Below are 16,643 nucleotides of genomic sequence, written 5' to 3'. Positions count from 1 at the left end.
GTTTTGTATCCCCCTCTCCTAATTTATTCCACTCACACAGCAAGAGCCTGAAAATTACAGACCTAAGCAGCCTAAATGTAGTCGTAACGAGTTACCTTCAGTTTTAATTCCACTTTCTGACATTCCGGCTCTTCTAAGCGGAAATCGCTTACAGTTAGTGATGTGAGGCAATGAGGAAACGGCTACTGAAATTATATGATCACAGTTTCCATTAAAAGTTTGTATATTCCTGGTTTCTACTGTTACCACACACAAAACAGGAAAACCTCTTAACAATAGTGATCTTTCTTCAGCACCTGGGAAGCCCATAAAAGATCGCAGTTTATGCTATGCCTGGATCGCAGTTTATGCTATGCCTGCTGTGTTAAACCAGCAATAGTTTTGTTAGCCTAGAAAGTGGGAAGTTTAATGACACACAGCTTCTAGATAAAAGTGGACTCAAAAACTCGCGAAACAGAAACGTGTGATGCAATATCTCTATTTAGTCTTTCACATTTTCCTTATATTCACACGAAAGTTCTTAGGTATGAAACGAGAATGAAATACGACCACACCCCCACCTACGACTAATTAATTGTTCTTTCCTCATTCATCAATGAGGCTCGTAGCTTCCGTGACCAAATTGAGCGAACCCGTTGCAATGACCTGAATCAGACTGTTCTAACAGATCGCTTTTGTCCTCTCGCTGCTGACGGAAAAGGGAACACACTGGAGCACCCTATCTGTGCTCTACAAATCACTGTCGCAAGTTTAAATGTGAAATATCTCTGCCAATATACATCTGTATCTACTTGCTTCCACTACAATTCATAGTCAAGCGCCTGGCACAGGATTCATCGGACCACCTTCAAGGTATTTCTCTACGGTTCCACTCTCGAACATCTTTCTCTGCGAACTCTGATTTCTCTTAATTTATCACGATGATCATTTCTCTCTATGTAGGTGGGCACCAACAGAATATTTTCGCAATCGGAGGAGAAAGTTGGTGGTTGAAATTTCAGGAGAAGATCCTCCCACAACAAAGAAAGTCGTTTGTTTTAATGATTGCCACCCCAATAAATTTATCATATCCGTGGCAATCTCTCCCCTATTTCGAGATAATACAAAACGAGCTGTCTTTGTTCGAACCTTTTTGATGTCCTCCGTCACTCCCGTCTGATGCAGGTCCCACACCACACAGCATATGAAGAGGACAGACAAGTGTGGTGTAAGTAGTTTCTTTAATAGACCTGCTGTATTTCTTTAAGAATTCTGCTAGTTAATCGCAATCTTTGGTTTGTTTTCCACACAACATTACCTATGTGATCACTCCAATTTGAGTTATTAATAACTGTAATCCCTAAGCATTTACTTAAAATTACGGCCTTTACACTGGTGTGATTTAAAGCATAAACGAAATTTACTTGATTTGTTTTAGTGCCACTTTTCGCAGCTTATATATATATATATATATATATATATATATATATATATATATATATAGTCTAACTGATTTTTGCATTTGGTTTAATCATCTGACTTGTTTACAAGACGGCAAGAGACAGCATCATCTGCAAACAAACTAAGAGGGCTGCTCAGATTGCTGCTATGTCATTTACGTAGACAGGGAACAGCGATGGGCCATAGCACTTCCTCAGGGAATTCCACACATAACTTCTGGTTTACTCGATGACTTTCCGTTAGTTATTACGAACTGTGACCTTTCTGACAGAAACTCTAGAATCCAGTCGCACAACTTAGGTGACACTCCATAGGCATGCAATTTAATTAGATGCCTCTAGTGAGGAACGAAGTGAAAAACCTTTTGGAAATCCAAAAATATGGAATCAGTGGGATTGTATTTTCATTCAATTTTTTTTCTAAAATACATCATTGTTTGTATAACATATCTTTTAAGTTTGATTTCACTATTCTTCTAGCTTCTATAACATTCGGAAACACCGATTTGTATGGAAATTACCAGGTGGTCATATTTAAAGTGCAGCTGCTGAGAGACGTTGAATGTGGGCTGCAATTATCGTATGGCAGCGGAACTTCGTAGATATACTAATGCGTTAATTGGGTGCCGATTTATGCTGGAAAGAAATTAGTTCCAAAATTGACCACCAAGTGCAAATATACCGCTGTACCTTTTTTTTATGACCGTATGACAACCACGCTGTCATTCGATAAGCCATAACTTGAATGAACAACATGGCTATCGGGAAGAGAGACAATGCGCTGTTAGTGAGACTGCAGCAATCACAGTGTTGAATTGAGAGAATCTACATCTACATCTACATGGTTACTCTGCAATTCACACTTAAGTGCCTGGCAGGGGGTTCATGCTACTTCTCTACCATTTTACTCTCGAATGGCGCTTGTGAAAAAGGAATACCTAAATCTTTCCGTTCGAGCTCTGATTTCTCTTATTTTATTATCATGATCATTTCTCCCTTCGTAGGTGGGTGCCAACAAAATATTTACACATTCGGAAGTGAAAGTTAGTGATTGAAATTCGGTAAATAGATTTCGCCTTTGTTTCAGTGACTGCCATCCCAACTCGCGTATCATATCAGTGACACTCTCACCCCTATTGCTGCCCTTCTTTGCACTTTTCCGAGTCCTCCGTCAATCCTACCTGAGAAGGATCCCATACCGCGCAGCAATATTTCAGCAGAGGACGGACAAGTGTAATGTAGGATGTCTCTTTAGTGGGTTTGTCGCCTTTTTTAAGTGTTCTCCCAACAAAGCGCAGTCTTTGTTTCGCCTTCCCCATAATATTATCTATGGGTCTTTCCAACTTAAGTTGCTCGTAAGTGAAATTCGATTTATCGATTACCCAAAATTTATCGGATTTCTTTTAGCACCCATGTGGATGACCTCGCCCTTTTCTTTGTTTAGTGCTAATTTCCACTTTTCGCACCATACAGAAATTCTCTCTAGATCATTTTCTAATTGGAATTGATCGTCTGATGATTTTGCTAGACGGTAAATTTCAGCGTCATCTGCAAATAATCTAAGGGGGCTGTTCAGATTATCACCTAGATCATTTATGTAAATCAGGAACAGCAGAGGGCATTTGACACTACCTTACGGAACGCCAGATATCACTTCTGTTCTACCCGATGATTTACCGTCTATCACTACGAACTGTGACCTCTCTGGCAGGAAATCACGAATCTAGTCACAGAACTGAGACAATACTCCATATGCACGTAATTTGATTAATAGTCGCTTGTGAGGAAAGGTATCAAAATCGTTCTAGAGATCTAGGAATAGGGAAACGATCTGACTGAAATTTCTGAGGAAACGCCCTATGTCACTGAACAGTTTAAGAAGATGATGATAAAATTCGAAAAAACTGGAAGCTTCGTGTGGAACGTGGGAGCAAAAGGCGACCCATCGCGGGGGATGTTAGTGACGATATTGCTGTTGCCGTAACTGACCATGCAGCAAGGGCCCCTGGTAGTCCGAGTGCTTGTGCATGCCACTAGAATTCTCCATACTGTGGTCGACAGTACGGTTAAGTTCTGCGGTCTTTTTTAGACTGATCCGCGTACGGGATCCCGACGGTGCAGCAACTGAAACCACATGATCTGCAGCAACGTTCTGAATTTGCTCTTCCGTTTCTGGCACGGGTCGACTTTGTGTACATTTTACACTACAAGGTGCAGTGAATACACAGATCTCCCGAATTTGGCGTACCGTAAAACTGCATGTTGTGCCCGAAGCACTCGCTGTATGTGACTGTGTGGCTTATATCCACAAGAAGATTCATTATCGGTCCGTTCTTCTTTGAAAAGAATACCCCTAGAGGGCCTGCAAGGTGTACAGTGATACCTGTGCGATATCGAGACCTCCTTGTACGGCACGTGATTTTGCGGTTTGGAAGGGCGCAACTGTGAGGAAACCACTGTTTTCGCGAAAGATGGGACAACACCTCGTTTCGCTTTCTCAGTGACAGATCCGTTTAATGCAACTTTCCACGAAGATTGTTGTTGTGGTCTTCAGTCCTGAGACTGGTTTGATGCAGCTCTCCATGCTACTCTATCCTGTGCAAGCTTCTTCATTTCCCAGTACTTACTGCAACCTACATCCTTCTGAATCTGCTTAGTGTATTCATCTCTTGGTCTCCCTCTACGATTTTTACCCTCCACGCTCTCCTCCAATACTAAATTGGTGATCCCTCGATGTCTCAGAACATGTTCTACCAACCGGTCCCTTCTTCTTGTCAAGTTGTGCCACAAACTCCTCCCCAATTCTGTTCAATACCTCCTCATTAGTTATGTGATCTACCCATCTAATCTTCAGCATTCATCTGTAGCACCACATTTCGAAAGCTTCTATTCTCTCCTTGTCCAAACTATTTATCGTCCATGTTTCACTTCCATACATGGCTACACTCCATACAAATACTTTCAGAAAAGACTTCCTGACACTTAAATCTATACTCGATGTTAACAAATTTCTCTTCTTCAGAAACACTTTCCTCGCCATTGCCAGTCTACAATTTACATCCTCTCTACTTCGACCATCATCAGTTATTTTGCTCCCCAAATAGCAAAATTTTGTTACTACTTTAAGTGTCTCATTTCCTAATCTAATTCACTCTGCATCACCAGACTTAATTCGACTAAATTCCATTATCTTCGTTTTGCTTTTGTTGATCTTCTTCTTATATCCTTCTTATATTCAGCGCCAGATCTGCACTTGGTCAGCAAAGTTGGAACTAACATTTTTTCCAACATAAACCGGTTGTACATTAACGCGTTAGAGTATCTACCTATTTTCCCTTCCATACGATAATCGCAGCCCACACTGAACCTCTGTGAGTATCTACACTTTAATTATAACCATCCTGATATATTTTCATTAGAGTGAAACTCAGGATGAGGTACGTCTACATATCTATGAAAAATTTTAGTTAGACTACTGGCCATTAAAATTGCTACACCACGATGCTGACGTGCTACAGATGTGAAATTTAACCGGCAGGAAGAAGATGCTGTGATATGCAAATGATTAGCTTTTCAGAGCTTTCACACAAGGTTGGCGCCGGTGGCGACACCTACAACGTGCTGACATGAGGAAAGTTTCTAACCTATTTCTCATACACAAACAGCAGTTGACCGGCGTTGCCTGGTGTAACGTTGTTGTGATGCCTCGTGTAAGGAGGAGAAATGCGTGCCATCACGTTTCCGACTGTGATAAAGGTCGGATTGTAGCCTATCGCGATTTCGGTTCATCGTATCGCGACATTGCTGCTCGCGTTGGTCGAGATCCAAAGACTTTTAGCAGAATATGTAATCGGTGGGTTTAGGAGGGTAATACGGAACGCCGTGCTGGATCCTAATGGCCTCGTATCACTAGCAATCGAGATGACAGGCATGGCTGTAACGGATCGTGCAGCCACGTCTCGATCCCTGAGTCAACAGATGGGGACGTTTGCAAGACAACAACCATCTGCACGAACATTCCGACGACGTTTGCAGCAGCATGGACTATCAGCTCGGAAACCATGGCTGCGGTTACCCTTGACGCAGCATCACACACAGGAGCGCCTTCGATGGTGTACTCAACGACGAACCTGGGTGCACGAATAGCAAAACGTCATTTTTTCGGATGAATCCAGGTTCTGTTTACAGCATCATGACGGTCGCATCCGTGTTTGGCGACATCGCGGTGAACGCACATTGGAAGCGTGTATTCGTCATCGCCATACTGGCGTATTATCCGGCGTGATGGTATAGGGTGCCATTGGTTACACGTCTCGGTCACCTCTTGTTCACACTGACGGCACTTTGAACAGTGGACGTTACATTTCTGATGTGTTACGACCCGTGGCTCTACCCTTCATTCGTTCCCTGGGAAACCCTACATTTCAGCAGAGTAATGCACGACCGCATGTTGCAGGTCCTGTATGGGCCTTACTGGATACAGAAAATGTTCGACTGCTGCCCTGGCCAGCACATTCTCCAGATCTCTCACCAATTGAAAACATCTGGTCAATGGTGGCCGAGAAACTGGCTCGTCACAATAAGCTAGTCACTACTCTTGATGAACTGTGGTATTGTGCTGAAGCTGCATTGGCAGCTGTACCTGTACATGCCATCCAAGCTCTGTTTGACTCAATGCCGAGCCGTTTGAAGGCAGTTATTACGGCCAGAGGTGATTGTTCTGGGTACTGATTTCTCAGGATCTATGCACCCAAAGTGCGTGGAGATGTAATCACATGTAAGTTCTAGTATAATATATTTGTCCAATGACTACCCGTTTATCATCTGCATTCCTCCTTGGTGTAGCAATTTCAATGACCAGTAGTGTACAAATTCTTCTGGGACTCTGAAGTGGTTATTCTGTTTGATGTCCTCTCTCTTGGTACAACAGTCAACTCGGAAGTTTATTGTGCTTCTGTCAGGAAATGGGAGAAACCACGTCAGCATGTTGCACACAAAAGTGCAAACGAACTTCTCTTTCTCCATGACGACACTATGTCTCACACAGCTCACAAAACTTCAATGGACAGTTCTTCCTCATGCACCCTACACTCCGGATCTCGCACCTTCTGACTATCAACTGTTCCGGCCAATGAAAGATGTACTACGCAAGAAACAGTCCATTGACGATGCGGAGGTTATTGCTGCAGCAAGACGTTGACTCCGACGTTGACTATTAGAGTCGTACCATGCCGGCCCTCCCAGTAAGGTGGCGTAATGCTGTCGCATTGGACGAAGATTGTGTTGAAAAATATGGCTTGGTAGCCAAAAGAGTGGAGAATGAGACGGTGTACTGGAATCCTGAATGAAATTAACCTGTTTTCAGAAAGAAATATTGTGCATTACTTATCGAACGCCCCTGGTATAGGCCTTGCAACGAGTCGAAAACTGTAGTTTGAAATAGAGGCAGAGGTCTATAGCCAAATTACGTTCTTTCCCTTGCGGCACAACATTCCAAATATCGTCGACCCTTCAGAATACACATTTGCGGGCGTTGGAGTATCCTGCGTGCATTTCTGATTTCGGCCCATCGCATTTCCGTCCCTTTGGTCTGTGTATTGTGTATTTAAAATGGGGACCTAGAAACGACGGAGAGGCTTCGTCCCGCCGTAGCTCTCAGTGGTTCACAACCACATTCTCGAACAGTTCACCCTGAGTCACGGCTTTAACTTGCCGGCGAACTTCTTGCTGTGGTGGGGACACATCGGTTTTTGGGTGTGGTTTTTGATGCCCGGTTGACTTGGCTCCCACATATTCGGCAGCTTAAAAAGATGTGTTGGCGGCATCTTAATGCTCTGCGATGTTTCATCCACACCGGCAGGGGCGCCGACCGCACTACCCTCTTACGGCTCTACCAGGCGTTAATCCAGTCCCGTCTGGATTATGGGAGCCTGGCTTATGGTTCAGCATCCCCTTCGGCGTTGCGGGTGCTGGACCCAATCCTTCACAGCGGGATCCGCCTTGCCACTGGTGCATTCTGGCCCAGCCCTGTGGACAGCATCCTTGTGGAGGCAGGTGTCCCTCCAATGTTTGTAGCTTGCTCAGGCATCCTAATTAACGTCTCCTGTTCCCTCAGTCGGTCATCCATCTCCCACAACGTCGGCCCCGGTCGGGTTGTACGATCGCGGTCCGCGTCAGAGAGCTTCTCTCCGGGCTTGGGGTTTTCCCTTTTCCACCTCCTTTCCTGTCCCCTCTGCGTACACCCCTGTGATGTGTGGCCATCTCTTGCCTTTGGCTCTAATTGGCACAGGGCCCGAAGGACTCAGTCCCTCTGGACGCCTTCCCCCGCCGCTTTCTTTCCATCATTGCCACGTATCAGGGCTCTGGCGTTGTTTACACTGACGGTTCGATGGTTGCTGGTCGTGTCGGTTATGCTCTCACTCTTGGGGACCATTACGAACAACATTCATTGCCGGTTGGCTGCGGCGTTTTCACTGCTGAGCTGGACGCCATCTTTCGTGCCCTAGAGTATATCCACTCCTGCTCAGGTGAGCCCTTCGTCATCTGTAGCGACTCCCTGAGCGGATTACGAGCTATAGACCAGTGTTTCCCTCGCTTTTGTCTGGTGCTAACTATCCAGGAGTCCCTGCATACTCTTGCCCCTTGAGGCCGCTCTGTGGTCTTTGTGTGGACCCGGGCCATGTTGGGATACCAGGCAATGGACATGTAGACCACCTGGCGAAACAGGCCACCAGTAAACCATCTCTGGACGTTGGCCTCCCAGAGACTGATTTGTGAGCATTCTTACGCCACAAAGTTTTCGCTGAATGGCGCGATCTGACCACACCCAATAAACTCCGTGCTATCAAGGAGACGACGACTGTATGGCGGTCATCCATTCGAGCCACTCACAGGGACACAGTTGTCCTTTGTCGGCTCCACATTGGCCATACCCGGCTGACGCACAGTTATTTACTGCGTCGTGAGGACCCGCCTATGTCGCTGTGGGGCGGCTTTGACGGTGGTCCACATTTTGTTGGTCTGTCCCCTTTTAGCTGTGCTCAGGCAGACATTTGCGCTGCCCGATGCGCTCCCTGCCCTTTTAACAGATGACACTGCCATGACAGGCTTAGTTTTGCGTTTTATTCGGGCGGAGGTATTTTAACACTTAATCTAAGTGTTCGTCTTTTTTTGTGTTGAGTCTGGCCTTTGGTCTATGATTTTAGACCGAGTTTTTAATGTGTTTCTCGGTGGTTGGCTTTTCCTTTTTTGTCTCTATGGTCGGCCAACCACTGTCACACTCTGTGTGATTTTAATTCCTTTTTATGGTCTCTGTCTAAGTCTTTCTTGTCCTGTGTCGTCTGCCGTCTTTTCCATTGTTCGTTTTTATTCTGTGTGGGTGTTTGAAATTTTGGAAAAAAGGGACCGATGTCTGTAGCAGTCTGGCCCCTTCAATTCCACAAACCAACCAACCAACCAAATATCGTCGGCCCTTCAGAATACACATTTTCGGGCGTTGGAGTACCCTACGTGCATTTTGTACCATCGGATTTCCGTATGTTTGGTCTGTGTATTGTGTTTTTAAAATGGGGACCTAGAAACGACAGAGAGGCTTCGTCCCGCCGTAGCTCTCAGTGGTTCACAAGCCCACAGCAGTCCCCCCACCCCACATCCGCCCCGCACCGAACTCAATGTTATTGTGCGGTTCGGCCCCCAACGGACCCCCGCACCCCAGGAACGTCTCATACCAGACGAGTGTAGCTCCAATGTTTGCGTGGTAGAGTAATCATGGTGTAAGAGCACCTGGAGTCAGTGCTTGTGCACCAATCGCCAGCGTAGTGTAACTGAGGCGTAATAAGGGGAGCCAGCCCGCATTCGCCGAGGCAAATGGAAAACCGCCTTAAAAACGATCCACGGGCTGCCTGACACACCGGACCTCGACATTAATTCGTGCCGGGGATCGCCACGACCTCCCGATAGGGAAGCAGGGCGTTAGAAAAAAATGGCTCTGAGCACTATGGGACTTAACATCTACGGTCATCAGTCCCCTAGAACTTAGAACTACTTAAACCTAACTAACCTAAGGACAGCACACAACACCCAGCCATCACGAGGCAGAGAAAATCCCTGACCCCGCCGGGAATCGAACCCGGGAACCCGGGCGTGGGAAGCGAGAACGCTACCGCACGACCACGAGATGCGGGCAGGGCGTTAGACCGCGCGGCTAGCTGGTCTACTTAAGGTGGTTTAGGAGGCCGTCGATCCAGCTTCGATAAAGACGCGAAGGAAGCGGGGCATACGTGGCTTGCTGCTTGTTTTCTGAGTGTACTGAACAGTTTGTACAACGATGAATCAAGTGCAAAAATGGTTCAAATGGCTCTGAGCACTACGGGACTTAATTTCTGAGGTCATCAGTCCCCTAGAACTTCGAACCTACTTAAACCTAACTAACCTAAGGACGTCACACACATCCATGCCCGAGGCAGGATTCGAACCTGCGACCGTAGCGGTCACGCGGTTCCAGACTAAAGCGCCTAGAACCGCACGGCCTCACCGGCCGGCTGATCAAGTGCACTAAAGAGCAAAGTGTCTATGTACTATCGTCGTAATCAATTAGAAAAATGCCGTGCTGATTCTTTTGACTTCTCTCGTAATTTAGTTAATTACGTTCTTTGCACAAGCAGGATGGGCAACACTGTGCCGGCCGCTGTGGCCGAGAGGTTCTAGGCGCTTCAGTCCGGAACTGCGCTGCTGCTACGGTCGCAGGTTCGAATCATGCCTCGGGCATGGGTGTGTGTGGTGTCCTTAGATTAGTTAGGTTTACGTAGTCCTCAGTCTAGGGGACTGATGACCTTAGACGTTAAGTCTAAGTACCATAGTGCTTAGAGCCATTTGAACCATTTATCAAGACTGTGTCTGGAAAGTTAAGAAACATTTTAACTTCTTGCGGATCACAGCTATAAACTTCAGTGTAATATATTGACATTAAAATAAGATATCCATTGCGGAAAATATTTAATAATGATCGTTTCACAATAATTACACGCTTTAATATTGTGGATGAAACGTTTTTGACGCATCTAACTGGAAAGCAAGCGTGAGGACTACGTATAACGGGAGAGCCTGAGGATGATACTGTGTACAGAAACTGATAGCCAGTAGGCACGATAAAGAAAATAATGACGACAAACAAAAACAAATAAATTTCTCCTTATATATTGGTCGCTGTTCCAACCGGCAGTTTACAGGGAATACGTAACTAAACGTACTTCAGTATGTAAAGAATTTTGTAGAAACGGTGCTTTGGAATCCGCAATACCGAAGTTTCAAACGCGATTCTATCTTTGAAGTGGAGCAGTAATTAATCATTATGTTTACTTGACGTCGAACACTGAATAACGTGCATGGTTTCGTGTGTATGCTTGCTTGTTTGCGCAACTGGTTTCTCTCTTTTCAACGTATGCATTGCCAATACAAAGATCAGCGCATAAAAACGTATGCATTGCCAATACAAAGATCAGCGCATAAATCGTCGCTAGTTCATTACGCACATATCCCGTTGACATATAGGAGCTTTTGTGGGTATATTCTCGACGTCACGAAAGATAATTGTTTCTATGACGCAGCACATCCATAGGAATTCGTGTAGTATATGCGAAAAGCATTCCTTTCCTACCAAATGGTGGTTTCATTTCCCAGAAATGAAGTTAATCACCTACAAGCCTTCCCCTCAAAGCCAAATACTTCAATATATGAGTGTGCCTTCCAAAGCATACCATGAATTGCAGTTGAGTATCCAATTTGGAGCGTATTTGTGCTCTCTAGCGTCTCTTTTTCACCAAAGAGTTACCTCAGTTAATACGTCTTTACAATACTTACCATTCGGATATCAAAATAAGCGTCGTCCTGCCTGAAAAAAAATTTTATTCATGATTTTGTGTTGGTAGTTAAGAAGCATACAAAATTTCGCTCGCCCTTATTATATGAGTCGATTCTCACAGCGCTCAACAGATTACATCAAACAATAGCTACGATAATGTCGGTTTTTCTTCGACACTGTCGCTAACCATATCTTCTTGGGTTAACAGGTGACTAACAGTCACCGTTTCGGCAAAATGCTTGCTTACCTACATGCGACGTAGCGATTTCCTAAGGAAAGTAATCTGTTGTACCATATGTTCCAAACATATAAGATCAAATTGTGCAGTTGAGAGAACGTACTATGCTGGGCACTTAGAAGTAAAAATGTCTGCTAATGCCCGTAAGTGAATAAAATATTTTGTTGATATAAACAAACAGCAGCTTATCTGCTACCCGCAAACCTATAACTATACTCTGCGACTGACTTAGCGGTGTGCGGTGTGTAGTGGAGGATATTGCAGTTTCCACACCTTCCCTGTAAGGGATTTGTTTTATACAGAATATTGTAATTTTGGTAATATTTTGGATGTCTCGTGGAAAACTAAAGCTTCAATAGCATCTGAGTAACAGCGGACAACATCTTCGCCAAAGCGGTTACCCTGCGAGAGACTGTCAGTATAATCTTTGCTTGTGAGAGGAATCAGTCTTGGAGAGAGAGAGAAAGAGTCGAGCTCTGTCTTGTGAGTACGTAAGATATGTTTAGGCCGTGCTGTGTGCCAGCAATAATTTTCTTATATTATTTTTCATTTTTGAAGAGATGTATTGTAAATTCATTCAGAAGACTTCGAAAGGTACTGCAGTAGAGCATATACCGAGAGCGTAGTAATTATTTTGGTCAGGGATTTAGAATAGGAGATTTTTATGATAATGTAACAATGTATGATTTACTGATTTTTCTTCAAATATCGATACCATACGTGTTTGTAAGGAAGTAAAGAGAACTTGTTCAGGTCTAGTCGACTATTAATGTAAAGTGAACTTTTAATATTTCAAGTGTTTAAATATTGTTTCTTAGTGATGTAAAGTTTCGTTAATACAATTACTTTATCGTTTTTCCACCAATCAGCATTCCTCTTTTTATTTCAAGTTTTTGCTTTTCCCAGTTCTTGTTTTTCTAAGTTTCGGAGTAACAGAACTTTAACTGACAATGATCATTGCAGTAATGAAATTTATTAGCAAAGAAGTCTAGTGGATGCCGCTGTAGCTTAAAGCACGCATTGCACATTCTGTTGCTACTAGTTTGAATTTTGGTTTAGAACCAGCAAAGCAGCAGCAGGCGCAGTTGTTTGGAGATAGCAGCGGCACAGCAGTTATTCATTCCAAAAATAGGTAGGCCATTCATAATTTATGTGTGATACAATTATTTCAACAATGACATACTTTTCAGACAGGGCATTTTTTGTAGTTATTTATATTTCATATTTTTCTCACAATCATGTTTCTTGTATCGTTTATAACAGGGCACTTTTCTTAAATATAACAAAACAGACTGTACTATCGCCATGAGCGTTGCAGTACACAGTTTAATGTTCCATTCCTGATTAACTTTTGCATTGCTGATCAGTTTTCAAGAATTACTAAAGTACTTACGAACTTAAATATGAGCTTAACTGTTTCTCTAATCACAAGTTTAACTTCACATTACCACACAGACAAAATACCAGTCAATATAACTGTATTTTCTTTTAGATTCTTGCAGTGAACCTGTTTACCGTACAACAAAATCCATTTAGCAACTCTTACGTTCACGAAACGTGCGTGGGGCAGAGGGCTACCGCTAAAGTTCCGTACGACGCTGATTTGCCTAATTTTCTTGTCATGATCATTGCGTGAGATGTGTGTGACCTTTCTTGGCTAATAAGGTCATGTAATTTCAACAGTAAATCTGTCCGTGATGCACAACGCCACTCTTGTAACTTTCCTGCCAATTAGACGGTCCCGTGATGAAGCTGCGACGCTCTCTGTACGATCTTCTCTAGTTCTGCAAGGTTCGCAGGAGAGCTTCTGTAAAGTTTGGAAAGTAGGAGACGAGATACTGGCAGAAGTAAAGCTGTGAGGACCGAGCGTGAGTCATGCTTCGATAGCTCAGATGGTAGAGCACTTGCCCGCGAAAGGCAAAGGTCCCGAGTTCGTGTCTCGGTCGGGCACATAGTTTTAATCTGCCTGGAAGTATCATGTCAGCGCACACTCCGCTGCAGAGTGAAAATCTCATTCTGAAAAGGTAAATGAATAATTGACGAAAAGGATGTGTTGTAACGTGTCTAATTGACGTAGACAGCAGCAGAGAATTATGCTGAATAATGTTTATTCATGGAAGTACATCTCCACTAAAGAGAAAGTGGTCCTACGACATGCAGTTAAAATACAGACAGAAAATAATGTTATGAAATGCAATAAAGTTGCATCGAAAGCACTGCGAGAATGGTAGCACAACACCCACGCTAAATAGCCACCCAAGACGCGCGAAAAATAAATCCATTGCACGATGATAATGCATGAAATATTCACCAGTTCCAAGTAGTTCAGAGTTCAACATAACGATTTACAAATTAACACTCGCGAGATCACGAGTAGAAACTCATATTCTGTCTATTCTCATTTCCGTAATGCAATCGGAAAAAAATACTGTAGAAACTATTCATCGCCGTCAATCAATGAGCTACACGACCTAATAACTCACGTCACCTCAAGCAGTCTGTTTTCTTCCAGAACAGACGTAAGAGTGTGCTCCATATTCGAGATCTAACGTAAAATTGTTAAAGTTTTATAGCGGCGGCTACTGCCCTTAAACTGTTACCTACACGATCAAATACCACCAGATATGAGAGGCAGGTCTGCCTTTTTCAAGAACTCGACATAAGGTACCAAGGATCGCTCCCTTCAGCGCACCACTCCAGAATTCTTTGCTTGACTCCAGTTGTCTTCCGACACTGAAAGCTTCTTCACTGCCTGAAGGCCATCCCCATCAAAAATACGACGTTCTTATGTTCTATGGGAGGAATATAATAATTCCAATCCCAAAGAAAGCAGGTGTTGACAGATGTGAAAATTACCGAACTATCAGTTTAATAAGTCGCAGCTGCAAAATACTAACGCGAATTCTGTACAGACGAATGGAAAAACTGGTACAAGCCGACCTCGGGGAAGATCCGTTTGGATTCCGTAGAAATGTTGGAACACGTGAGGCAATACTGACCTTACTACTTATCTTAGAAGAAAGATTAACGAAAGGCAAACTTACGTTTCTAGCATTTGTAGACTTAGAAGAAGCTTTTGACAATGTTGACTAAAGGTGGCATGGGTAAAATACAGGGAGCGAAAGGCTATTTACAATTTGTACAGAAACCAGATGGCAGTTACAAGAGTCGAGGGGTATTAAAGGGAAGCAGTGGTTGGGAACGGAGTGAGAAAGGGTTGTAGCCTATCTCCTATGGTATGCAATCTGTATATTGAGCAAGCAATAAAAGAAACAAAAGAAAAGTTCGGAGTAGGTATTAAAATCCATGGAGAAGAAATATAAACTTTGAGGTTCGCCGATGACATTGTAATTATGTCAGAGACAGAAAAGGACCTGGAAGAGCATCTGAACGGAATGGACAGTGTCTTGAAAGGAGGGTATAAGATGAACATCAACGAAAGCAAAACGAGGATAATGGAATGTAATGAATTAAGTCGGATGATGCTGAGGGATTTAGATTAAGAAATGAGACACTTAAAATAGTTAAGGAGTTTTGCTATTTGGGGAGCAAAATAACTGTTGATGGTCGAAGTAGAGAGGATATAAAATGTAGACTGGCAATGGCAAGGAAAGCGTTTCTGAAGATGAGAAATTTGTTAACATCGAGTATTGATTTAAGTGTCAGGAAGTCGTTTCTGAAATTATTTGTATCGAGTGTAGCCATGTATGGAAGTGAAATATGGACGATAAATAGTTTAGACAAGAAGAGAATAGAAGCTTTCGAAATGTGGTGCTAGAGAAGAATGCTGAAGATTAGATGGGTAGATCACATAACTAATGAGGAGGTACTGAATAGCATTGGGGAGAAGAGGAGTTTGTGGCACAACTTGACTAGAAGAAGGGATCGGTTGGTAGGACACGTTCTTAGGCATCAAGGGATCACCGATTTAGTACTGGATGGCAGCGTGGAGGGTAAAATCGTAAAGGGAGACCAAGAGGTGAATACACAAAGCAGATTCAGAAGGATGTAGGCTGCAGTAGGTACTGGGAGATGAAGAAGCTTACACAGAATAGAGTAGCATGGAGAGCTGCATCAAACCAGTCTCAAGACTGAAGACCACACCAACAACAACATGTTCTGTGGACATGATTGTACTCAACTTGACCACTTTCCACTTTAAACTAACATATTGCAACACTATTCAAATAAAAGAAATGTTATAAACATTTGATCACACTCAGAATATTTACAATAAATATAAATAATAGTTTGTTCACAATAAAATGAGACAGCATGATTGCATCAAGCATTCATATTAAATGACAATATATTGCGTTAAATGTTGTCCAAACAGTTTATGACTGCTTGGTTTTAGCATATTTTGCCACTCTTTACAATAGTGTCAACAAGAAATTAACAATTTCTTGAAGTACCGTGATTTTGTATTTGCAATGTAATTAGTAGTTAAATAAATATCTGGCAAAAATAGTAGTACACTATTGGCCATTAAAATTGCTACACTAAGAATAAATGCGCCGCACGGGATTAGCCGAGCGGTCTAGTCCTCCCTCGGTCATGTGTGTGTGTGTTTGTCCGTAGGATAATTCAGGTTAAGTAGTTTGTAAGCTTAGTGACTGATGACCTTAGCGGTTAAGTCCCATAAGATATCACACACATTTGAACATTTGAACAAGAAGAAATGCAGATGATAAACGGGTATTCAGTGGACAAATATATTATACTAGAACTGACATGTGATTACATTTTCACGCAATTTGGGTCCATAGATCCTGAGAAATCAGTACCCAGCAGTTTTCTAGCACGGCTATTAAACTATGGTGGGTCACTTCCGTCCCTTATGACCTTACTCGCAACATACCTGTCTAGGGCATATTGAACGATTCCGTTGAATTTTTTCCACTCGTTTTGCACACCTTTATCCTCCTTGCCGAATACTGGATTCTGACTGCTCAGATACTCTGAAGTTTATATCCTACCACTCTTGCTAAGCAAAAGTATCTTCCTACCTTTCTTGACATTCTTTTTCAGATCCCTTGACATAGAGATGGTATCACAGCTTGAATATCACCGATACCTTCCTCTACGCTAACAGATTTCATAAGCT

Source organism: Schistocerca cancellata, chromosome 10, assembly GCF_023864275.1.
Source record: "Schistocerca cancellata isolate TAMUIC-IGC-003103 chromosome 10, iqSchCanc2.1, whole genome shotgun sequence".
In the NCBI taxonomy this organism is placed as follows: domain Eukaryota; kingdom Metazoa; phylum Arthropoda; class Insecta; order Orthoptera; family Acrididae; genus Schistocerca; species Schistocerca cancellata.
This window is presented reverse-complemented; position numbering follows the sequence as displayed.